General features: G+C 38.4%; 1 pseudogene; it reads right to left on the bottom strand.

Moving 5' to 3' along the window:
* Positions 1–3,141: 3,141 nt before the first annotated feature.
* Positions 3,142–26,167, bottom strand: LOC140518175 (nucleoside diphosphate kinase B pseudogene; annotated as a pseudogene).
* Positions 26,168–26,403: the final 236 nt, after the last annotated feature.

Below are 26,403 nucleotides of genomic sequence, written 5' to 3'. Positions count from 1 at the left end.
TCTCTCAGGCTGTGACTGGGTCATCAGAATAAGATTTGGTTTAAAATAGCTCTCCATAGTTCCATATATAGTATTTCAAAAATCTCTTTATGAATATATACAGAGAACATGCTAATATAGGTAAAATCCTATTTTAACAACCTCAACAGGACATCAAGCTAGTTTTGTTAAATTCAAATTGCGTTTCAATAGAAACCTTTGGCTACCACATACAGAGGAGTATTATATTAATTTGGTTTTATTTGTTGAAATAATAAAAGTCAGACTTTCCTCCCATTTCTTATTTTTGCACTCTGCCAACATACCAGCCTCTCTGATCTCCCCACACCTCTCTCAACAGTGTGTCCCTGCCCAGAACTGGCACCTTTCCCACTCATCCCTCTCCCTGTCCATCCTCCACTGAGACTGCAGGATACAAATACAGTTATAGCAGAAAGCACAAATACTGAACCACAACAAGGTTTCCATTAAACAGCTTGGCTAGAACATGGGCAGGGACTTGTGAATGCATCTGTTCAGCATGGCTTTTTGTTGAATTAGAATTCATTGAAGCTAGATCAGCAAAGCATGGTTACTAAGGGCCATCCACGGGGTCTTGGAAATAGCTTTGTTAAACAGAACCTATGTCAAAAGAGCATTTGTTAAACCAGGATTTTACCTTTATGTACATGGATATTCATATAGATATGCCAAATAATATTCTGGAATAGCATTGCCTTATTAGTAATCAGAAATAAATCAAAGGGTGTTAGAACAAAAATAGAACTTTGACTAAAGAATATGGTAAAATGATTCTTAGAATATAGAGTATTAGAACATGGAATGTAGACTGTTAGAATTGGTACAAACTTGAATACACAGAATATTAGAATTGGAAGGGTCTTTAGAACACAGATTGTTAGAATACAGAATGTGTACCATTAGCACCAGAAAGCCTCTGAGAGATAGATGTTAAAAAAAGAGGAATGCAAGAGTTAGGAGGGAACTTGGGGGAAAAAAATGTCAGGAAGTAGAATAAATCTAAAGCTAGATGGTTCCTGAGGGATCATCTTGACCAAAGGTTCTTAATCTGGAGTTGATAATGTAATTTTAAAAACTATTTTGATGACTTTCCATATGATTGATTTGTTAACCTATGTATTTTATTTTAGGCATTTAAAACATTATTCTAAGAAAAGGTCCTTAGGGTTTACCAGAGTACTAGAGAGGTCCATAAAACATGCAGAGAAAAAAGATTGTGCTCTCCTGATTTAAACCAACCTCATAATTTTGTAGATGAGGAAAAATGAAGTCCAGAGATGATTGCCCAAAGACACAGAAGTGCTAGAACTTGGCTTAGAACCCAATTCTTCCTACTCCCATATTACTTACTTTTTGTAAAAATAGCTTATTTTATCCAAATTACATGGAAAAATCATTTTTAACATTTGTTTTTTTTCTCAGATTTTGAGTTGCAAATTCTCTTCCTCCTTCCTCTATCCTTTCCCCTCCCTCAGACAGCAAATGATTTTATATAGTGTATACATGCATAAGCATGCAAAACATATTTCCATATTAGTCACGTTGTGAAAGGAAACATAGACAAAAATGTGAAAAAAATAAAGTGAAAAATAGTATACTTTTGTCTGCCTTGAGATTCCATCAGTTCTTTGGTGGTGGCCTATATTCTTTAAACTACATTGTAGCACATTTATTAAGCATCTCCTACAAGTCCAGTGTTATGCGAGGTGCTGTAGGGAATGCATCGGAAATTTAAGATATTCTCTTCCCTGAAGTGACTTGGTCTAATCTGAGATACAGGATAACACATTAAACAAACTCTAACACAAGAATAGATAGATGAAAACTAGGATAGAGATTATGTGGTACAGACACAACACAACAGACACAACCTATATTATCATGTTCTCTACATACTCACATCCCTGAACAACCAGAGATATAGTCTATGAAAAACATCTGTGGTGATCAGAAATGGAGAGACCTCAGTTCTTGTCCTGGATTTGATCTTAATTCACTGTGTGACCTTGGGCATTTCACTTATTATGTCACTTTCTATTTTTATTTGTTTTGTTTTGTTCACTTTTTCTTCTGTAAAATGAAGAAGTTAGGCATAGGTTGTTCGCAAAGGAACTAAGGAAAGTTTACTGGAAAGCATAGTTTACATAAGGGCAGCTAGGTGGTACAGTGGTTAGAGCATTGGGCTTGAAATCAGGAACTTATCTTCATAAGTTCAAATCTGGCCCCAGCCACTTACTAGCTATGTGACCCTTGGCAAGTCACTTTTAATCCTGCTCACCTCAGTTTCTTCATCTGTAAAATGAGTTGGAGAAGGAAATGGAGAATCCCTTCATTATCTCTGCCAAGAAAACCCCCAAAGGGGTCTTGAAGCGTTGGACACAACTGAAACAACTCAACAACAAAAATACTTTCCATAGTCACATCAAAAGTTTATATATGCTTCTGCGGAAAGAATTAGCTATCTGGAGAAAGAAAGACCTGAATTCAAAGCTGGACTCAATCATTTATTAGATGTGTGCAGAGCAAGTCACTTAACTTTTTTTTTGCCTCTGTTTCTTCATCTGTAAATGGCAATAATGATAGCACCAACCTCACAGGTATTATCAAATGAGATGATAATTGTAATGCAGTTATGTACCTGGCACTTAGTAAGGACCATGTAAATGTTAACTATAATTATCCTTATCACTGTCATTACTAGTGATAGTCACAGTACATGTACACACTACATATATAAATTGGAGATAAATAAAAATACAAAGCAAGAAGCTAGGTGGTGCAGTGGTTGGAATAGCAGGCTTGGAGGCATGAAGAATCATCTTCATGAGTTCAAATCTGGCCCCAAGCGCTTACTACTTGTGTGACCCTTAATCTCGTTTGCCTCGGTTTCCTCTTAAAAAAATATTTCCCAGGCTTTGTTGAACAGGATTACAGGGTTGCTTAAGAAAATGATGATTCCAATTCCTTTCAATCCTATGGCATGAAAGGCTGCATTCAAGGATGGAGATATACATATACACACACATACACACACACTCACACTTGGTGATGAAGATATATGCAAACATACTACAAGTTACTAAAAGGAGTAGGTCCAGTTTATACCCACATTTAAAATCCTTATTCATAGACCCAGTCATGAGCATAAGACTTACAGTTGACCAGCTCTTCAGGCTAAAACTACAAGCTCATCTCTTTCTCAATATTTTTTATTATCACTGCTGTAAATGATGCTCCTGCCAATTTGAATGCAAAAGTCCCCATGAATGGTGCCTGGCTTGGAATCAACTGGGTTGGTCTCCCTCAGTATCACTCTGCCTATCTTCACCACATTCAAATCCTCCCAAACCATGGCTACAACAGGCTCCCAGTTCATATATTTCACAAGCATAGGGAAAAATGACCTGTCCTTCAGGTCAACACAGTGCTATTTGAAATGTTCCTTTGAGGACCTAAGGAAATTCATGCCCACAAGGCAGAATCCCTTCTGCTCAAAACATTTGATGATGTCCCCAAGCAGACCTCATGGACGCTGTTGGGCTTTATGGCAATGAAGCTGTGCTCAGTGTTGGATGTGGCCCAGGGAAGCTCAGGCTGGAGCAGGAGAAATGGGTGATTGTGGCTGAGGCAGAGGTGGTGGCTACAGCCCAAAGAGTCTACACTATACGCTAAGGCCTGGAGCAGAGTGTCCTCTTTTGTAAAATGATGTGGCAAAGAAAATGGCAAATCATTCCAGCATTTCTGTCTAGAAAAACTCCAAATGAGGTCACAGAGTCACACATGACTGAAAACAACTAAACAACAGCAAACAAATACAAAGACAGAGAGATTCAAGCATCCATGATTTTCTTTTAAGTGAGTCATTACACATCTGTTATCTGGGAATTAGTTTCCCCTTCCTGAGCTACCATTTCCTTATTAAAAAAAAAAATTAAAAAACAAGAAAGCTGAACTGGATAACCTTGAAAATCATTTTTGGTTCTGACAGTCTATCTTCTAGTATTCTAGATTCTGAAGTTCCATCTTGCTTCAGCATTCAATCGTCCATTTAATTTTTTCTTCTTTGACTTCCCCTCTCCATGCATAATAGTTAGCCAAACCCATTTAAAATTCTTTAGAGGTACAGCTATCATTTTTTTTATCAGTTCTCCCAAGTAGATTCTAGGATCATGTATTTTGAGCTGAAAGGAGTCTTAGAGGTCATCTGGTTCAACAATCTCATTTTATAGATGAGGAAAATTATGTTCAAGGATGGTAAATGGTTTGTCCAAGGTCATGGAGGTGCTATGTTTGGGATTTAAAGCAGAGTACCCTGACTTCAAATCCAACATTCTTTACAATGCACCAAATAGGCTCTGGAACTGACTGACCCTTTTTCTAGGTCACTCAGCCTAAACTTATCTTACAAAGGCTGCTGAGAACCATGTGCACACTGAGAAACATTTTCATTTTATGCAGGAAACTAATATTAACCTTGTGGTCACCCATTGCAATGCTACAAACATTATTTTTTCAATGCTTCAAGGATCTGTGATTTCTTCAATATGGGTACTCCTTTCAACACAGATTGCATATTCTCTGTGCATTAATAGATGGTTTCACAAATCTCTAGGCACCAAATTTATCATCTATTGGCAGATGTTCCAGTGCTACCCTTCCCTTCTTATGGGGACTGTTGTTTTCATAGTGCATTAAAGTTTACAAATCCTTTCCTCATAAAAACAAAACAAAAACCAAATCTTGCAAGGTAGGTAGTATGTAATCAGCCCCATTTTACAGATGAGATAACTGAGTCTCATTGGGATTAATTGGCTTGCATGTGGCCACAAGGCTATTAATAAAAGATCCAGTCTTTTGAGTAGAAGCTCAGCACTCTTTCCAATATGCTATGATGTAGTCCTTACAAATATTTTGACAGCAAAAATGTATTTAGTAATTTGTGCTCTTAAAAAATGACATACATTTGAACCTCACAAACCTGAGAGTTAAACAGGGTAAATATTGTTTTGCAGAGGAAGAAACTGAGGACTTGAAAACCGAAGTGGCTTGCTCAGTAGCACAATGTAATTCCTGATTTTAGATCCCAATTCCAAAACTCACTCAATGAATGGCACTTTGTTAAATTATTTAGCCTTGCTATGCCTCATTTTCTTTATCTATAAAATGGATATAATAATATTTGCACTACCTCTCTCACGAAGCTTTGCAGAAAATACTTTGGGAATCTTAAAACCTTGTAAAACTGTGACTTGCTATTATTAACAAAAATCAAGTGTCTACTAAGTGCCACAGCAGAGAGGCTAAGCCAGGTCTCTTGACTCTGAATCTCAATCCTTTTCCAAATCCTGCTATCAATTAATCACGAGTAGAGAGGGTTTCCATACCATTTACTGAACCTCAAAGCTGGATTTCATCTTGCCCACAAGTGTCAATGACAATAAGAAATTGGGGAAAGGAAGATAAAGTCCCATGTCATCTAGCCCAGAGCTCTTCTCATCCCTCTGCTTGGAACACTTTGAGAAAAAAAGAAATGATCAGGACACGTTTCCCTTCATAGTCTATTTTCATTTCCTCCTTCTTGCTCTTGCTGTAGAATCTGAGGAATGATTTGAAGAGGGTTTCCTATCGCTGAATGGAATGGCAACCTTCAAAAAGGGCTATATCTTTATCAAAAGACAACATCAAATTAATTTCTCTCTGGTCTCGGGAACTCATGTAAAATTTATGGGCTGTTTTTTAATTTTCTCGAGTGCGGGTAGCATGCCATGGTTGGGGGCAGTGGGGGTGTGAGTGGTGGAAGGAGAGAAAGTTTGTAGCAGAATTGGCTACACAGACACAGGCCCATGCATGGAGTGACCTTGCTCGCATGCCAAACTTCACACAGAACAATAATGAGAAGGCAGCGGAACTAATCAATCTGGAACAGGGCCCATTTCCTCCATCCCTTGCACAGCCCTGGCCACTTAGAATTCATGCAACGTCCTAGGCATTTCGTACAAGGCTGCCCTTTGAACACAAACACAACGACTTCTCTTACATAACCCAACAGCAATTTAGCAGGTTCACAACCTAAAACAGCAGCTGAATTAGTTCTTGTATTAATGTACTTTCTCCTTTCCTTTCTCTAGATCTCTCTCTTCCTCACCTTCCTTTGTAGACACCATATTAACCTAGCCAAGAAGACATTGCCCTCCCTGCATATTACGCTTTGGCAAAGATATCAGAGGTAAGACCCAATAAGCAAAATGAATATAAGTCACAGGATCTAATATGAGAAACCTGAGCACATACCTTGGGGGAAGGTGAAGCTGGGAAGGATAAGAGTTGAGAAGGAAAGTCAGACCAAAGGAGAGAAGCTTTGTAAGAAAGCTGGTTTTTAGTATGTCACTGAAATCATGGGTTAGAATTGGAAGGGATCTTAGAATTTTAGATCTGGGACAGCATTTAGACATAAAGTGTTAGAACTGGAAGGCAGAACTGTAACTAGGAATTTCAGCATCTGGGGCCCATTCTGTTGAGCTGCTGAAAAGAAGGTTAAATCAAGCTATGGTTTTATGCCTAGCAAATTTTCTTTTCCTCTTTTCTATATCCCTATTATTTGTAGTTTCTGAGCACTAAAGCAAAATTTCCCTTCCTCTGCTACCACTCCCCAATCCCTCATCATCACCCACTTGAATGCTCCGTCCTCTTCCCAAGTCTTTATATTCCTTTGCCCTTCTCTTTTGCTGTTGTCTCTAAAACCTCCATCCTAACATAAAGTATCTTCCTTTTGTCTTCCTCTTCTTCCAGCTTCTTGTATTTATGGAAATTGGCTTTCCCAAGAAGAAACTGGAATAGGACTGTATCCCAAAGAGATCACAAAAATGGGAAAGGGTCCCACATGTACAAAAATATTTATAGCTGCTCTCTTTGTGGTGGCCAAGAACTGGAAATCGAGGGGATGCCTATCAGTTGGGGAATGGCTAAACAAGTTGTGGTATATGAATGTAATGGAATAGTATTGTGCTATAAGACATGATGAACAGGAAGACTTCAGAGAGGCCTGGAAGGACTTATATGAACTGATGCTGAGTGAAAGGAGCAGAACCAGGAGAACTTGTACACAGCAACAACTGCAGTGTGCAAGGAATTTTTTCTGGTAGACATCTCTTTACAGCAATGCAAGGACCTAAAAACTTCCCAAAGGACTTTTGAGGCAAAATGCCTTCCGTATCCAGAGAAAGAACTATGAAATTGGATCGCAGAATGAAGCAGACCATTTTCTCTTATGTTACGTTTTGTTTTGTTCTGATGATTTCTCCCATTCATTTTAATTCTTCCACGCAACATGATTAAGGTGAAAATGTATTTAGTAAGTATGTATGTGTAGAACCCATATAAGATTATACTCTGTCTGGAGGAGAGAGGGGAGAAGAAGAGAGGAAAGAGGGATAGAAAATCTAAGATTTATGAAAGTGATTATAGAAAACTGAAAACAAATAATTTAATTTTTAAAAGAAAGAAGAAATTGGAATGCAGGCCATATTTCCAAGTAGTTGGAAAACATTCGTTCATGTCTTGACACACTTTGCAAGGAGGAAGAAGATTAACAATGTTCCTTCTTCCTGGTCTGTACTTCTAGCTAGATCTTCTTTCCATTGTCACCACTCAGCAGCTTCTATTCCTTAGAATTCACCTTACCTTTCTATCATATTTTCTAAGTTTTGATGACTGCAACTCAGTAGTATCCAGGTCATTATCCCTCCTCTTTCAAGTAGTTCAAAACTTGACTCACAGTTACTTTTCTTTTTTTATTCTCTTCATTCAATTAACCTATCTGCTCTTATCAGTTTAATTATAATCTCCATGCATAAGACTCCAAGGTCTATATATCAGATTTATAGTTTTACTCTTGAGCTCCCTTCTCATAAGCATCCTCAAGTGCCTTTTGGATATTTTGTGCTGGATATCCTATTGGCATCTCAAACTCAGTATATTCAAAAGACAACATTCCCCTCAGAACTCACAGTTCCTATGAACTTCCCTATTTCTGCCCAAATGACCACCATCTTTTTAGGCATGCATATGCACAACTTCAGTGTCATCCTTGATTCTTCACTCTCTCTCACCTCACATTTCAAACTGGTTGTCAGATTTTATCATTCTTAACATCTCTTGCATATATCCCCTTCCTTCACCCTAGTTCATCTTAGTTCAGTTGTCATCCTAGTTTAGATTTCTATCGTTTCCTATCTTAATTTATTGGTTTACCTGACTCAAGTCTTTCTTCACTCCAACAACAACCTCCTACAGCAATCAAAGTTATTTTTCTTAAATCCTATGTCTGTCCACATCACAAATCTCCTCAGTAAATTCCAGTGGCTCTCTTTCACCTGCAGCATTGATCAACAAATCAAACAACAAGCATTTATTAAGTGCTTTCTAGGTGTTAAGTACATAGTCTTCTAGAAAAGTGCAAAATTTCCTCATAATGGCAAGGAGGTAATCCTGGATTCTCAAAAGTTATGCGCGTTGATCACAAATTCTGAGAGATTTTTCTAAGTTACAAAAATCTTTTAAATAGTGTATCATGCATGTCCTTTGGTCCAGATATAGCACTGTTTAGGTCATACATCCCCAAAGAGATCAAAGAACAAGCTAAGACCATATATATACAAACCTATTTGTAGCTGCTCTTTTTATAGTGGCAAAGACCTGGAAAGCAAAGAGGTGAACATCAATTGTGTAAAGGCTATTTCAAAGGGATAGGAAAAGAATTATATAAACTGATTCATAGTGAAGTAAATAGAATCAGAAGCCCAATTTATAATACAACATCAATGTCATAAAAATGAACAATTTTGAAAGACTGAAGAACTCTGAGCAATTAAATGATTAAAGATGATTCCAGAATGTTGAAAAAAGATGACCTAATTTATAATGAACAAATATGAAGAATAAGAAATTCATTTTTAGATGTGACTAGTACAGTAATATTTCAAAGTGTTTATGTAATCTGGGAGTTTCAGATATTTTTTCTTTTTTTTTCATTAGATGGGGGAGGTAAAAGAAAAAAACAGTTAGTTATTAAAGAACTAATAAAGCTTTGAAAAAAGTGAAAAGGCTTCAAATATGGCCTTAGGATCAGATCAAGTCTATATTCTGAGGACCTCTCTTGCTAATCATCCAGAAAGAAGCATTTCATCAGTGGGCTGACCACCTATTGATAAATCTTTTTTGACCATGAAAAACTATGAAATAGGGAAAAAATAAGAATTGATCATCAGGTCTATTCATCACCCTTTTGTTTCTGTTATGATGGTGGCAGAGTGCCCCAAAATGAGGCAGAGGATTCTAAGAATCACTCAAATTTTAGACCAGCAACGAAGCAAGTTTGACTCTTAATACTCTACATATGAGATCCTTGACTAATGACCAATGAATAGAAGTATTGCTGGAGGAGCTAAATCATTCCAATCATGACATTCTTGTTATGAACAACACTAGAAGAGAAGGAAGCTGAAGCTAAATGAAAAATTGCACCTGGGTACTACCTGGAGAAGTAAAGAAAGAAATTGATGGAGTGGGTTTTATTATATGCCCCAAAGCTAAAAAAATTAGTTTCATGGGACATTTGGTCATTACATATTATAGCATCATGAAAATAATCATAAGTCAATTTGGAACTATGCCCCCAAAGCCACTAAATTGTATGTACCTGTTGACCCAGCCCTATGCCTCAAAGATATCAAAGAAAAAGGAAAAATACTTACATATACATAAATATTTATAGGCATTCTTTCAGCTATAGCACAAGACTGACAAACAAGAAGGTAGTCATCAACTGGGGAACGGCTGAACAAATAATGATATATGAATATAATGGAATATTATTACCCCAAAGAAAAGATGAATGTGATGGTTTCAGAAAAACTTGAGAAGACATGTATGCTCTAATATATAACAAAATAAGTAGAATCAAGGGAACTATTTATGCAATAATAATAGCATTGTAAATGTAAATGAGTTTGAAAAATTTGAGAACTCTGATCAATGCAATAACCATCTGTAATTCCAGAGGATAAATGATGAAATATACTATCCAACTCCTGAAGGATGGGTGATTGACTCAAGATGCAACACCTGACCTTGGGTCTCCTTTTCTCCCTTTACCAAGTGTTTGCCAAATTTTACTCATGGTAAATGACCCCGGGGATAAGCAAGTTGTTCCCTTGCTCTATAGTGCTGGCTCCTGGCAATGTATAGTAACTTTGCTCATGGGTCCATCTACCACTGGTATGGGTCAAGTAGGACATTGCTCTGCTATGTTGGCTCTTTAGATGACTTGGCTGTCATTGCATTCTTCTAGCTGCCAGTGGAATTTCTGAGAGTTTTGAATCATTTCAGGTTCATAGGACATTCTTCTTTTGAAACAATAATTCACATGAGATCAGGAAAAAATAAATACACAACAAAAAGAGGAGACATGCTTATGGACATGGAGACTTAGAGAAATTTTAGGGAAGTCTCCCTCTCCCCACTGGAGGCTTAGTATTAGTTCTCTTTAAATGAAAACCTCAGTGGAAGAAAGGTCTTATGGACAGGAACTGAAACTTTAGTATGTCTGTGGAATACTGGCTCATCAGCCAATTAAAAGATTTATGTTAGGACATTGAATGTAACTCTGCATCATGTCTGACAGGAAGCAATCTGTTTAACCTTACGTGGGTGGAGCAAAGATTCATTTCTACCTGAGCTTCCAAGCGTTTTCCTGGAATGTCAGCTGAGCATGCCCTAAAGTGTGGTGTCCAAGGGAGTTATCTTAATAAATCTTTATAAATACATACTGTCTATAATGCAAGCTTTCTGAGAGCAGGGACTATTTCACTTTAGTTTTTATATGTCTGGCACCTAGCACAGTGCCTGATACATGCTAGGCACTTAGTTAATATTGGTTGATTAATTACTCATCTGAACCAATGTGAACTTGAGCAAATCACGTCTCTTCTCTGGGCTTGATTTTTCTCATCTTTAAAATGAGGAGGTAGTGCTGAGGTCCATCTGCTCTCAATCTATGATTCCATGATCCTCTCAGACTTGATGAATTTGAATGTCATTATGTTATTTTCCTTTTTTTCTTCTCTATCTTTAGTATTCTCCTTTTCCTTCTGGGCTCCAAGGCCATGTATACGCTGACAGTTATATAGAAAGTAAAGTCAATTTTCTTGAGAATACAGGTAAAAGCAAAAAGGTATTATTGGAAAAAAATTAATTTGGGGCCTGAATTACTCAGATTCTTTGTCTACCTTGAATTTCTCCTCAACTGCTTACTTAATTCTACCTAAATAGATGTAGAGGTCCCAAAACTCCACTGGTCCACGTAACACCAGCATTGCCTTTTAGTACTGGTCCCTTTTCATGTCAACTTAAAGAGGTAGAACACATTCCAAATCTTATTCTTTCATCACCTTTCATTTTGTTTGTTTGTTTGTTTGTTTTTTGTCTTTCCTTATTTGAGTCACAACCTTTTCAATCTGTCCTAATACACATGGAAGATACTTATCTGTAATTATTCTATTTGTTTTGTGGAGTATTCTTTTAAGAACTTGTATATTCTACAAGGTTAAATAAACAATGATATACTTCATGGTTTTGTAAAAGTCTGTTATTATAAGAAAAAAATATAAAGTATTATCCCTTTCTGTGAAACAGCTATGGAGGAAGGGGAAGGAGGAAAGAATCTAATTAATATGAGTACACAGGAACATTAGTGGTTGTCTGATGCCTTAACATGTGATGTGATAATTCTCTTTCTCTTAAATGTTTCAATCCTATCCATCCATCTAACAGGACACAAAGGCTGTCCCAATGCGACCTTTGAACAATGTCAGCACCTTCTCCCCACCAGGAAAAGTGATCTATTTTTGGTAGGGTAGAAAAACCACTGGTTCTGAAATCAGTAGACCTGACTCCAAATCCTGTGTCTGATGCTTACTCACCATGACCTTGGAAAAGTCACTGAATTTCTCTGGTCCTACGCTTCCTTTTCTATAAAATAGGCAGCTTAGACTAGACACTCTCTGAGGTCCTTTCTAGCACTAGATTTAAGATCCCATGATCCTATGACCCTCCAGATCATGACTTCCGTACCATTTCCACATACCTCTCCTTCAACAATGAGAGTTAAGCTGCCCACTTTTGCATAGAACTGAATTGTCCTGATTGGTAGGTGAATGAGTGAGAACTGTCCTCAACCAATTGACTCTCATCAGCCCTAGAATTTCACCTGCACGCTATCCATGAATTAGGACCTAGCAGAAATCCAAGAGGTATCCAGCATGAGCATTTTTTATATGTGCCACCTCCACCACAAATGCACATACACACACACACACACACACACACACACACACACACACACACACACACACACACACACACACACACCCTTTTGTTTTTGCCCTGGGAACAATAATTACATGAACACTATAGGAAATGGTATGATAGATGACCTATTGCCTTATTCCTCCACTTAATCCCTAAGACTTCCTAGACCAAAGCTCCTTGTCTTGGTCATCAATACACCACACATATATTGCTTTATTGGAACTGATTAATTAATATAACCTCCTAGAAGGCAGAGACTAGCTAACTTTTGTAATGGCATCCACCGTGCCTATCAGAGTGTCTTACACAAAACAATTGCTTAATAAATGCTTGTTGATTGATTGATAGACTTGTAGATTTAAATCTCAAGTTATTTCTCTCTCTAGTCTTCGGCTACCACATCAGCAAAATGAAGGACTTTAGATGATGTCTGATGTCCCTTCTAGTTCAAGCAATGTTCTATGGTTAATACTCTAAGTTTTCTAATATATTTAAATAGCAAACTTTAAGGAAGGCCTGCACAACCTGAGACCAACTAAAGGATTTCAGGAGACCCATAAAAAATATAGAGGAAAATGTCCTCTACATTTTTTGTGGGCCACCTGAAATCCTTTGGCATGCCCATATGCTGGAAGCAGCTCATGGCCACAGGTTGTGCAGACCTACTTTAGGGTTGCTTCTAGTTCTAATATTCTACATGCTAAGGTTCTTTTCCTGCTCTAACATTCCATGACCTAATACTCTATCTCTTGCATTCGTTCTAGCCTTAAAATTCTAAATTCTAAGACTCCTTCTACCTTTGACATCTAGATAGAGTCATTTTATATTCTATGTTCTGGAGTCTTTCTTAACTATAAAATTCATGTTCTAATGCACCTCCCAATTTTAACATGATAGGAGTCTCTAAGTTGAGTATTTCTAATACTGTGCCCAAGATAATCATTCTACTAAAAACTCTGACATTTCCCCTTCCATTTTACTTCTCCAACTTTTCTACCTTGCTCTTTTCACCAAGAATGGTTTTAGCTAAAATCTTCCTTTCCTTTTTGACCATAAAAGGACATTGAAGGGAAACATTATGGGAAAAGTCTATCTTGCCTCTTGGTCCCTATTCTTGGATCTTTGATCAGTAATGTACAAACATTTACTAAAGGCCTACTATGTACCTAGGATGAACACAACCTGTGAGTAGACCAAGCTACCTGAATGAGGACCCAGCTAGCTGGGTAAATCAGCTCATCCTCTCCCTTCTGTCTCCCTCTCCCCTTCCTTCTCCTCTCCAAAGGAAGATAAATTTGGATGGCCAGAAGTTACCCAGTTAACTTGGGGTTCACTGGGTTTCTTTCCTTCTTTCATTCTTTCTTTCTCTCTTTCTCTCCTTCCTTTCTTCCCTTCTTCCCCTCCTTCTTTCCTTCTTTTCTTTCCTTCCTTCTTTTTTCTTTCTTTTCTTCCTTCCTTCCTTTCTTTCTTCCTTCCTTCTTTTCTTTCTTTCTTTCTTTTTTTCATTCATTCTTTCTTTCTTTCTTTCTCTCTTTCTCTCTTTCTTTCTCTGTTTCTTTCTGTTTCTTCCTTTCTTTCTTTCTTTCTTTCTTTCTTTCTTTCTTTCTTTCTTTCTTTCTTCTTCTTTCTTTCTTTCTTTTTCTTTCTTTCTTTCTTTCTTTCTTTCCTTCTTTCTTTCTTTCTTTCTTTCTTTCTTTCTTTCCTTCTTTCTTTCTTTCTTTCTTTCTTTCTTTCTTTCTTTCTTTCTTTCTTTCTTTCCTTCTTTCTTTCCTTCTTTCTTTCTTTCTTTCTTTCTTTCCTTCTTTCTTTCCTTCTTTCTTTCTTTCTTTCTTTCTTTCTTTCTTTCTTTCTTTCTTTCTTTCTTTCTTTCTTTCTTTCTTTCTCTCTTTCTTTCTTTCTTGTCTTTCCCCAAACCTTAAACCCAGTGCTCTCTGAAGCTCATAGACTGGACAGCAATAGGCCCAAGTTCCATCTAATGACTGTTTTCTGGACCCTCCTAGCTTACAGTGATTATCAATAGTAACTGCTTCTCTTTCCCTTCCAGCTTGATTTAATTATTTTTTTTCTTTTACTCATTAAAGGGGCCATTTTCTGACTACTTCATAAAGAACCCTGAATGGCTGTTACCTCCCTCTAAATGTGTACCTGAAAGAGTCTTAGCCTAGAAAGCCCAAGGTCTCTCATTCCTGGGCTGTATCCAGTCATCCTGATGAATATCTGGTCACTTGATCCAGATGGCTCAGAGGAGAAAGTGAGGCTGGTGACCTTGCACAGTCCTCCCTCACTCAAAATAACTGCAAGTTATGTCATCATTTCTCTGATGCCATGGTCTTCTTCAAAAATGAAGAACGAACACAACAACAACCATGTTGTACCTAGTCCTGTGCTAGGTGATAGCAATGCAAGTCCAAAAAGGAAACAATGCATATTTGTAAGGAATTTACATTCTAAAAGGGAAAGAGGCATACACACACATGTGTATGTATATCCATAATATATGCATATGTATGTATATTTATAATATAAAGTTAATAAATGCAAATAAATATAAAATAGTTAAACACAAAGTAGTTAGAAAAGAATTTGGGGAGATCAGAAAAAGTTTCATGTAGTAGATAAGTGTTTGAACAGTATTATAAAAGAAGAGAATAACTCTATCAGAAGGAGGCAAGGAAGGAGTATATCTCTGTCATGTGGGCCATAACTCACTACAAAAGTGTAACAAATGTAGGATGGATGGACTGGCCTATGATTCCAGTCCTTGGAGCACATACAGATATTCTATTACATGATTCCAGTCCAAGTTACCACATGGGAACTTTGGAGTAGGGGAGAGAGGGAGTGTGTAGAATCCTGTTTCAGACTGTTATGACTAAGAAGTATATACTGCGTGATGAATGAAAACCTTCTAATTGGATGTAGAGTTGAAAGAACTCTTGACTCAGGGGTTGCTGAGCCCAAACTGAGTGAGTATACAAAAGAGTGAACTACCTCTTCATTCATCTTTTTCCATTTTGGTTGTGAGGGGTCAGGAATACTTTAAGCAGCCTTCCTGAGAGCTGTGTGGGGAAAGTTGGCTGCCCTGTCTCACACCTGCTATAGGAGCTGAACATATGGTTACCTCTCTGTCTTCGTGTTTATCCTTTCCTGACTTTAAACTAACAAGTATTCTGAGATGGAAGTACCCAGGTGATCTAATTTTAAGAGATCCCGAAGTCCTGTCTAAGGCTCCATTGTCATTGAAAGCTCATCAGAGAGAATAGCAATGTCCCATAGACCAACAGCGATGGTAGACATACACCAAAATATAACTTTATGAAGACTCACAAAGAGGGAAAAAGGCTACCAGAGCCAGGAGAGATCCTGGTGTCATGTGTGTCCTTTGCAAGTGACCTCAATATCATCGTATTCTGAGTTTGTAACCACTCACTACAACAATGAAGCCAGTGTTTACTGACAGAAGATTATGTCCAAGTTTGGGGGGGTGCTGGTGGATTTTTGTACCGGTTGTTTTTGCTATAGCTTTTTAGTAAATATCTTTTCTAAAAGCTGATTGTCTTATTGTAAATGAGGAGCACACTGATGAGTATTTAAAATATGCAGGGTTAGGAGAAGAACTTTTCAGGTTTACCTCTAAAACTCTGAGAATTTCTAACTATTCATTAGCTGGGGAGTCCAACTCCCAGTAGCAGTGAGAGTTGGGGGAATGGTCCCAGAATAATTATTTAATTTCTTTTCTTCTGGTATGGCCATGGGTACAAACAACTCAGAGTCTGAGGGAGAAGCATGGAAGAAATAGGTGTGCAGAGAAAGAATACTTAATGCCAAAAAAAAGTCATAAACACCTCTCAGTGATGCTTCCTAATTAAAAATGTATGCCTGTTGTGTGGATTTAAGTTAAAGACATATGGCCTCTGATTGCCTGGCATTTTCCATTCATATGGGAACATTACCATGCTGCATTATTGATGATGAGGAACTTTTTGACATTTTAAACATGTTTGGGTCTTTTTCTTCCTTCTTTTTCCCCTTTTCAGTGTTGTGGTCCAATAAGTTGTGTGAAGCTGGCTAGGATACAACAAGGCACTTTTGGGTCTCTGAGATGTGAAACCAGCTTACTGAAGAGCTTGCCTACTTAACTTTCAATTTATCAGTTCCTGTCCTTATGTCTCCCAAGCCCACAAACTAGCTCAACATTCCTATAACAAATCCCAAAATGATACTGTATAATGAAGTAGAAAGAACACTGGGTTTCAGAAGGCCTAGGTTTGAATCCAAACTCTTTTACTTATTACCTGGCTGAGGTTTGAACAAGCAACTTTGCTATCTCAGGGCATTAGATCTCTAGAGTCACTTTTCATCTCTGAATCTTCTGGTTTAATCATTCTAGTAGCTCAGAAATTATGGGGCTATGGCCATTTCAAATCTTACCTTTTCCATGAAGACTTTCCTGACTGTCCCATCTTGAAGTGACCTCTTAGCACTGCTGTAAAATATCTCAATTGGCTGTTAATTTACGGCTATTAAATAAATGTCTATTGACTGACTAATGACTAAATGGATTTGAGTCCAGACTTTGTAACTTGCTAATTGCATGACCTTAGGCAGCATTTTCTTTCTCTTAACCTCAGTGTCCTCATCAGGAAAATGATAATAGCAGTGGCAGTTAAAGGACAGTTGGGTGCTCTAATGGATGAGGTGTTGGGCCTGGAATCAGGAAGACATCTTCCTGAGTTCAAATTCGGTCTGGGACACGTACTAGCTGTATGAACCTGGGCAAGTCACCTAACCCTGTCTGCCTAAGTTCCTCACCTGTAAGATGAGATGGAGAAGGAAATAACAAAGCATTCCACTATCTTTGCCAAGGAAATCCCCATTGGGGTCACCCAGAATGACTAAAAATGACTGAAAAAATGAATGGTAGCTAACTTTTAAACAAGGCTTTAAGATTTGCAAAGCACTACACAAATCTCATTTTATCCTCACAATAACTCTGTGAGATAAATATTGATATTATCCCTATTTTTATAGATCATGGGATCATAAATTTTGACGTGGAAGGGACTTTAAATGCCAGTGAGTCCAACCTGCTCCTTCTGTAGGTGAAGACTCCAAGGTTTGCCTAGGGGTTCAGAGTTGCTAAGCATCTAAGGCAGAATTGGAAGCCAGTTCTTCTTGACTCCAGTCTACGGCCCTCTGGGGAGGATTAAATGAAAAATAAAACTTAGGATCATTAAATTTTGAAAGAATTCATAGAGAATATCTTTTCCAATTTTTTAAATTTTATATGAGGAAGCTGAAACTCAGAGGGGAAGTAGGTTAACTAGCAATATACAAGTAAATGGAAGAGATTTCTACTATAATATATATTACGTACTTTGTAAGTATAAAACATTTTATATATTATATATATAAAATTTATATATATAATTTTAAAATAATTGTATATATTATGTATGGGTGTATGTATACATATAGATATTATATATATATATATATATATGTTAGCAGTTAGTATAGAGATTATACAAAATTATCCTTACTTAATAGGACATAGAATCTTACATTTCTAGCTATGAAGTTCCTCAGAATCCATCTGGCTCAATCTTCTCATTTTACAATGATCAAACTGAGGTCCAAGGTCACCTAAGGTCACACAACTAGTAAATTACCAAGGTGGGATTTGAACCTAAGTCTTCCGAATCAGAATCAAACATACTTTCTACTGTGCCATGTCACTCTTAGTGAGAACACTAAGACTTTGGGATTTTAAATGTTTTGCTCAAGTTTTGCTTATGCACATTTTTATAGTTAATTAATTTTTAGTTTTCAACAATCACTTCCATAAGATTTTGAGTTTTAAATTTTCTCCCCCTGCATCTCCTTCCCCCTCCCCAAGACAGCATGCAATCTGCTATAGGCTCTACTTATATATTCATATTAAACATATTTTCACATTAGTCATGATGTAAAGAAGAATTAGAACTAATGTAAGGAACCGTGAGAAAGAAGAAACAAAACAAAATAGCAAAAAAAAAAAAAAAAAAAAGGAGAGCAAATAGTATACTTCCATCTGCATTCAGACTCCAAAGTTCTTTCTCTGAATGTGTATAGCATCATCCATTATGAGTCTTTTGGAGTTGTCTTAGATCCTTGATTTCTGAGAAGAGCTAAGTCTATCAAAGTCAGTCATTGTACAATGTGGCTGTCGCTGTGTACCATGTTCTCCTCTTTCTGCTCATTTCACTCAGCATCGGTTCATATAAGTCTTTCCATGTTTTTCTGGTCTGCCTGCTCATCATTTCTTATAGAACAGTAGTATTCCATTACATTCATATACCACAACTTGTTCAACCATTCTCCAATCGATGGGCATTCCCTCAATTTCCACTTCTTTGCCACCACAAAAAAAGCTGCTATAAATATTTCTGTATGAATGGATCCTTTTCTCATTTACATATGCACATATTGACAGATGCTAATAAACAGATTACAAAAAGGTATGTGAATTTTGTGGATAAGGAAATTACAAATATTCTAAGTTTGCACCTCAGACAAATATGTCAGCAGGCAGGAGTAGGAGCTGTGTAGGAAAGAGAACAGTTTATTTACCTAGAGAAGACCTGAGTTCAAATGGAGAATGTGACTCTTATAACTTGTGTGACCTTGGACAAGTCATGTTATCTCCCTTGGCTTTGGTTGCTTCATCTGTAAATGAAGGTCTGGGATGAGATCATATAGTTCCCTTCCAGCTGTACACCCTATCGAACTTTTTCCTTTGGGCTTCAAGTTCATTCCCATGCTCATCCTGTCCTAAGCACTGCAGCAATTTCTATGGCAGGAATCATGGGCACACTTCTTTTTGATCCCCGTGGTTTTGTTTTTCCTTCTTTTAGAATGTTCCCAGTGTGAGAATTGAGGAGAGAAGATTTCAAAAGAGAGAAAAGTACAATCATTACAGCTGAGAAACTGCTCTTGAAACTTATTAGCTCGTGACTCATATCTCTGAAAGGAGCTAATACCTTAATTTCATATTTCTCTGCTCAAATGGAGACCAAGGCGTAAACTGAAATGAAACTTTACACTAATGGCTTCTTAATTATACCCATCTAAAAGCAATTACCTGAGGTATAACAGATACAAAGTTAGGGTTGATGGGACCAGTAGATGAGAACTGAAATGTAAGGTCATCTGAGAAAAGATCAGTAGAAAAAGTAGTTTTAGAAGAGATATGGGAGGGTGGGAGGTGGGAAGAAAATCTAGAAGTGGGTCAGGATTGATAAACCCCAAATACATACTTTACTAGGATTCTCAAAGGAAGACCTTTTTTTTTTTTTTTTTTGGTCAATGGGAGGAGGAAGTAAAAGAGACAGTTTTTATTTGCTGGAGCAGGAGCTGAATGTGAAACCTTGATAGCAATCCATTGCTATTTAATGACCTAGGTCAACAGTTCCTAACAAAAAATCCATTGCCCAGTGGCTTCTTTTCATTCAAATAAATTAAAAATAAATCTGTCAAACTCAGCACTTAACAAAATTAATCAGGTTAATAATGGAGAGTTACCAGATGCTTTAATAGATTCCTAATCTCTAGTGACTGAATTAAGAGCATTTATTACATGTTAAATATGTGTCAAAAACTGTGCTAAATCCTGTCCTTACCAGGACAAAAGTGAGATTCCCTCAAGGGGGTTACCTTTCAATAAGGAGATAGGGCATTTATTTGGGGTGGTAGAAATAGAAGAATGTTTTGGTCTGGAAAATTACAAAGATGGTGGCATTTGCCTATCTGTATCCTTAGCTCTTAGCCCAGAACCTGGCACATATTAAATGCTTAATAAATGTTTGTGGAAAATGATGATAATAATGACTGGAATCATAGGAGAGTTAATTGATGTGTCCTTTACAGAAATAATGGTAATATTGTTTTGATTAAGGTTCCTAGAGAAAGAAATGGAAGAAGTCCATGGGGAGGGGTGGGGTAGGATTGAAGGTGAATGACTGGATTGGATGTGAACAAGGACTGACTGAGAGATGACTAGATATAGTAGAATATTAGAGTTTATGCTTGCTCAATAACTAATCAGGAGAACTGGAGTGGATACTCCCTCCATTCATATTTATTTATATATACATAGTATCGTTAGATATAACTGCAAAATCCTTAGGATGGCGTTCAAAGTCTTCCATAATCAAGCTCTGGTCATTCATTCTAGCCATATTGGACTACTAGTTGTTCCCTGAATATAGCATAATATCTTTAAAGACACGAGGGATCTTGGAGATCCCCTTCTTTTATAGATGATGAAGTCGAGGTCCAAAGAGGTTCAGTAGCAAATCCAAGACCAAACCTAGCCCAGTTACTCCAAATCCGTTTTCTCTGCCCCTTCCACCTCTCACTGTTGCTGTATCCTACTTTGCCAGGATTCATCACTGACATGTATTTCTTTTTCTTCTCTGCCTTTGAGAATTCTTTTTTTTTAAGGCTTAGTTCAAGCACCACTTAAACCCTGAAGCTTTTGCTGATTTTTGTCACCTTTCTTCCTGCCCACACCTTCCCTTCCAACGAAAAGTGTTTTGTTACTCTCGAAATCTTCATGATGCACTCTGTCTTCGTCTTTTTTTAGTTTCCATAACTCTGCAGTAATGTGCCCGACACATGAAGGGACGAGGGGAGGAGCACATAATTAATATTTATTGATTGTGTCAGTTTGAAAAAAAAGTGAATCCCCAGTCCCTAGCACAATAACTTGAACATAGCAAGCATGCATTACACGTTTTATGAGCAAATAAACTCATGGAGAGCATCTGCATTCCTAGCATCTAATACAATGTCCGTCATTTAGGACATATCTAGTAAATGCTTGTGTATTGACTGAATGATTGACCCGATGTCTTGGAAGTCTTTCTCATCTTTAAAGTACAGCAAAAATCCTCTCTCTGATATCTCATCCTATTCTGGAAGAGACCGAGTTACTAAAGTCTTTGAGAGTACAATGAGAGTAATCGGGGGAATCCTTGTCTTCCATTACCTCTGCCCAGAGAAAAGGCCATGGAGTATGACACATATGCTCTCCTTATTCTGAGGTCAGGGAACCAGAATTTTGAGGTTTGGGGTGCTCAGGACCCTAAAATACCAACACATAGGGTCCTGCCAAATGAATTTGACTCAAGTCTTCTTTCAGTAAAAGTAAAACTAAGTTTATCAAAGATTTGCCATATTGGGCTGACTAGGGAGCCTAAGCATTTGTAACACTTGTATTGACAAGTGGGCCAGATAGAATCTCAGCTAGACAGAAGCAGAGCTGGATTGAATCTGAGTACCTTCATGGAGGTGAGATGGAGTTTATATACAGAAGGAGGGTCAAAGGAGGATCTTGATGAGATTGGGGTAACTAGTAACAGTAACTATTAGTAACTAATAAAGGGTGGGAAACAGCTGGAGGCAATCTTGAGATAACAGATAATGGAGGTCTAGGCTAGGTTAAAGGTAACAGATTTGAGTATGAAAGACCAGATTAAGTGGGAAGATTCAAGGGGAGTTCAAGGAGGTTCCCAGAGTCTTTACCTCATCACTTGGAGTTGGGTTCCTTCTGACAAATGCCCTAGCCCTTTCTTGTGGGCTCCTCCAGAAGGTTTCTGATTGAGTTCCATTTGACATCTTTCCCATCTCCCCTCATGGAGCTCAGTAATGGGGGAAGTGTCAAAGCTGCTCTCAGAAGGATTAATCAATCACTGAGTCAGGATGAATTGCATCCCCTGTCACCCCACTCTCTACTGCTTTCCTCCTTCTTCAGAAGGTTTGGCACCCATGGAAAATTCTCTCTGAGTAAAAGGAAGAAAAGGGACACCGTTCCCCTCCTCCCCCTCCAGAAGTCCTGACTCCTCAGACATGACAGCTAGAGTATGGGATCTTCCAGGCAAGCCTGATTAGGACTCTCAAGATTCTGCCTGCCTCTTCTGTTTTATATGAGATGGCTCAGGAGAAAAAAGTGAAGCTGGTGACTTTGCACAGCCCTTCCTCACTCAAAACAAAGTCAAGTGTAAGTTATGTCACCATTTCTCTGATGTCATGGTCCTCTTTGAAAATGAAGGATGAACACTGAGCTTCCTGAATGGGGACCCAACTAAATTGTGATGGCAAGAGGCTACCCAGCTAACTTGGGGTTTACTGATTATCTTCCTTCCTTCCTTCCTTCCTTCCTTCCTTCCTTCCTTCCTTCCTTCCTTCCTTCCTTCCTCCTTCCTTCCTCCTTCCTTCCTTCCTCCTTCCTTCCTCCTTCCTTCCTTCCTTCCTTCCTTCCTTCCTTCCTTCCTTCCTTCCTTCCTTCCTTCCTTCCTTCCTTCCTTCCTTCCTTCCCTCCCTCCCTCCCTCCCTCGCTCCCTCCCTCGCTCCCTCCCTCCTTCCCTCCCACCTTATACCCAGTGGTTTCTGAAGCCCATGCACTGCACAAAACAAGCTCCACTCAGTGACTGTTTTGGACCCTCTTTGCTTACAGTGAATGTTAATACTAACTCTTTTTCTTTGTAACAACAACCCTGAGGCTCCTGCCCCCCTCAGTGTGATTTATCTATTTCTTTTTTTCTTTTGCACATTAAAGGGGCCATCCTCCCCTCCATTTTTATAAAGAGGCCCCTTCACTGAATGGGCATTACCTCATTTCTGTGCTGTTTGAAGTTAGGGCTGTGTGTGTGCATGCACATGTGTGCACACATATACATACATGTACATATATATGTGTGTGTGCATGTATTTTTAACATATGTATCTCTCATAGCCATAACACAAATTTTCTGAAACAATCTAAAGAACTATCTTATAACTAAATCCTCAGGTACTGATTTAGTATTTACGCAGATTCCTATACTGGATGTCACCCATTTTTAGTCATCTGAGCAGGGCTCTACTTACCCAGTGTATTGTATAGGAAGCAGACCTAGAAAGGACATAAGAGTATAATTGGTCAAATACCTCACTGTACAGATGAGGAACAAGTGGCCATGATAAGGGAAGTGAGCTAAGTCCACACAAGTAGTAGATGACAGGACTGGGTCTTCTATCTAGGTCTTCAATCTCCAAATCAAGTATTTGGCCATCATCCCCACATCCTTCCCCACCAATGTCCTCATAGTACCCCTCCTCCACCAAAAAAAAGAAAAAGGATAGTGCTTTAAGGCTTAAAAACACGTCCTCTTTATATAAAAGCCATGTGGGCATGCACAACATGTTACAGATACACTCACATTCACACTCTGACACTCTGCATCTGCATCAGCTGGTGACCCCTCAACCCTGTGCTATTTTTCCGTACAGAAACTACTTGTATCTCAGAATTGTATCATTCAGATGCACTACTTCGGTCAGGATCTTTTAATCACTGCCGCTTGATGGGGAGTACAATAGGACACATTGTGTGCTCAGTGGTTGCCTCTGTAGGCAACAGATATCTGTACCCCAATCCTCACTCACCCCATGCTCCTTAAATCAAGGAAGTCTTCTAAGTCAAGCATTCTCACTTTTTTTTATGTGTTAGTCTAGTGAAGTCTATGGATCCCTTTTCTTGGAATAATATTTTTAAAGGCATGTTATAAAATACAAAATAATGCAAAGAAAACCAAATACATTGAAATCCAGTTATCAAAATATTAAAATAAACAAATTAAAAAACCCAAACAAACAAGAACACAGACTGCTGGTTAGGAAGCCTTGTTTTATAGCCTCAAGAATACATATTAAGTATGGACATCTGTGAAATATCTCTACTTGTTGTTTTTCAGTCATGAATGGACTCTTTGTGAGTCTATTGGGAGTTTTCTAGGCAAAGATACTGGAGTAGTTTCTCACATCTTTTTCCAGTTCATTTTACAGATGAGGAAAAAGGGTTAAGGTAACTTGCCCAGGGTCACACAACCGGTATGTCTGAGGGTGGATTTGAACTCAGGAATAGGAGTCTCCCTGACTTCAGACCTGGCACTCTATCCACTGTACCACCTAACTGCCCCTTCAAAGTCACTATTCCTTTAGTCTTCTCTTCCTCACCCACAAACAACATTTTCCTTCAGAATCATGGGGAAGAATGCACTACAGGGTAAGAGTTTAAAGAACTGGTGTCCTGTCCAGTGGAAGTGGGCATAGTGGATAAGGTCAGTGTAGATCACATGGGTTCCAGTGCTACCTCTGTGCTGACCTTAGTGCTCTAGGTTAATGGTGTCAAACTCAAATAGCAACAGATTTCTATGAGCTACATATTGACTTAAAAAATCACAAATTAACATTATCTGTATCATATTGTACTTTCATTTACACCATTAAACATTTCCCAATTATCTTTTAATCTGATTCCACAAATTTGATACCTCTGCTCTAAACAGCCACCTAAGTTGCCTCAGAGATGGTGGTGACCTTCAATGATGGAGGGAATCTCCTCACTTGGAAGCTCCCTGTACCGATGAAGTTACAGTCTCAGCTCCTGTTCTATCAGCACTCCTTATCTGTTGTCAGTGGATCTTGTAATATTTATATAGAATCTCATTATGTTTGAAAATGTTACCCATATTTACTACTTTCTGAGATACTCTCATTCCCTTGATGGGGTTCAGACTCTGGGAGCCTCCTTGAGTTCCCCTTGAATCTTCCCACTTAATCTGGCCTTTCTTACTCAGATCTAATCTTTCCATTTGTTCTGGCAGTCTCAGGAAGCCCATGGGCTTTTCATTATCATTTCAGGTCTCTGTTGCTCTCCCCACCCTTGATCCCATCAAAACCCCATCTCCGCCCCCCCCCCCCCACCCCCATACTGCCCCTATCAAGATCTCTGGATTGCCCCACCTGCTTCACACCCAACCCTTCCATTGTCTGATATCTCCTGATAGCCTCCAGGTGTTTCCAGCCTTTGACCCTCCTTGGATTCCCTCCTTGGACTTTTCCTCAAGACCCTTCCTAAACCCTTCCTCCCATCACCCTGGACTACCAACCCCCCCCCCCCCCCCATCCCTCCTGTGCTCTTTTCTGTATTTGAGTCCCACCTTGCCTCCATGAAGGCGCTCAGATTCAATCTAGCTCAGACTCTGTCTACCTGGGATTCTATCTGGCCCGCTTGTGAATACAAGCATCACAAATGCTTAGGCTCCTTAAGAGGCAACCCAGTTAGGTGAATCCTTAATAAACTTTGTTTTCTTTGGCTTTAAGAAGGCTTGAGTTGAATTCATTCAAGCACGACCTGGACTGTCAGTATTTTGGGGTCCCCGATCCCCCCTCAACCTCTTCACCCTTACTATGTCATATACCTGATTATTTGGTTTTTTCCTTTTCTGCGCCTAACATTCTTCCTGTGCACACACACACACACACACACATACACACACATATATAGACAGTGATATACATATATGTGTTTATGACTTATATATGTACTACCATGTCAATATTTTATGTAAATTATAAAACATAAAATGTAATTAAAATACAGGATGAGGATAAAATCAACATTTAAAAAATAATTTTTGAATGTCTTTAATCATGCCATCAAAAAATAAATAAACTGACTGACTCAAGACAACTTATTGTGATGTGCGTTTTAGGTGTGTTAGAGGTAATGGGAAGAGGCATAGAGGCCAGGCAGGGAATGAATGCTTGGGGAGGGGTGCATGTGGCTGGCTGTCCCTCCTATCCCCAAGAGACATACTGGAGAAGGAGTAGCAGAGGCAGGCAGGTAGGCAGTGGAACAGTGGTGTCGCTCCTCTTCATTCTCATGTTTTCTTCCCATATTGCAGTGGATCATCCTGTTGAGGTCAGGGAACCATAATGTTTAGGTTTGGGGTGCTCAGGACCCCAAAATACTGACATGCCAGGTCCTACCAAATGAATTCCACTGTCTTCTTTCAGACAAAGTAAAACAAAGTTTATTAAAGGTTCCTCATATTGGGTTGACTCTGAAGGAGCCTAAGCATTTGTGATGCTTGTATTGACAAGTGGGTCAGATAGAATCTCAGCTATATAGAATCAGAGCTGGATTGA

Source organism: Notamacropus eugenii, chromosome 1 (assembly GCF_028372415.1).
Source record: "Notamacropus eugenii isolate mMacEug1 chromosome 1, mMacEug1.pri_v2, whole genome shotgun sequence".
Taxonomy (NCBI): Eukaryota; Metazoa; Chordata; class Mammalia; order Diprotodontia; family Macropodidae; genus Notamacropus; species Notamacropus eugenii.
This window is presented reverse-complemented; position numbering and strand designations above follow the sequence as displayed.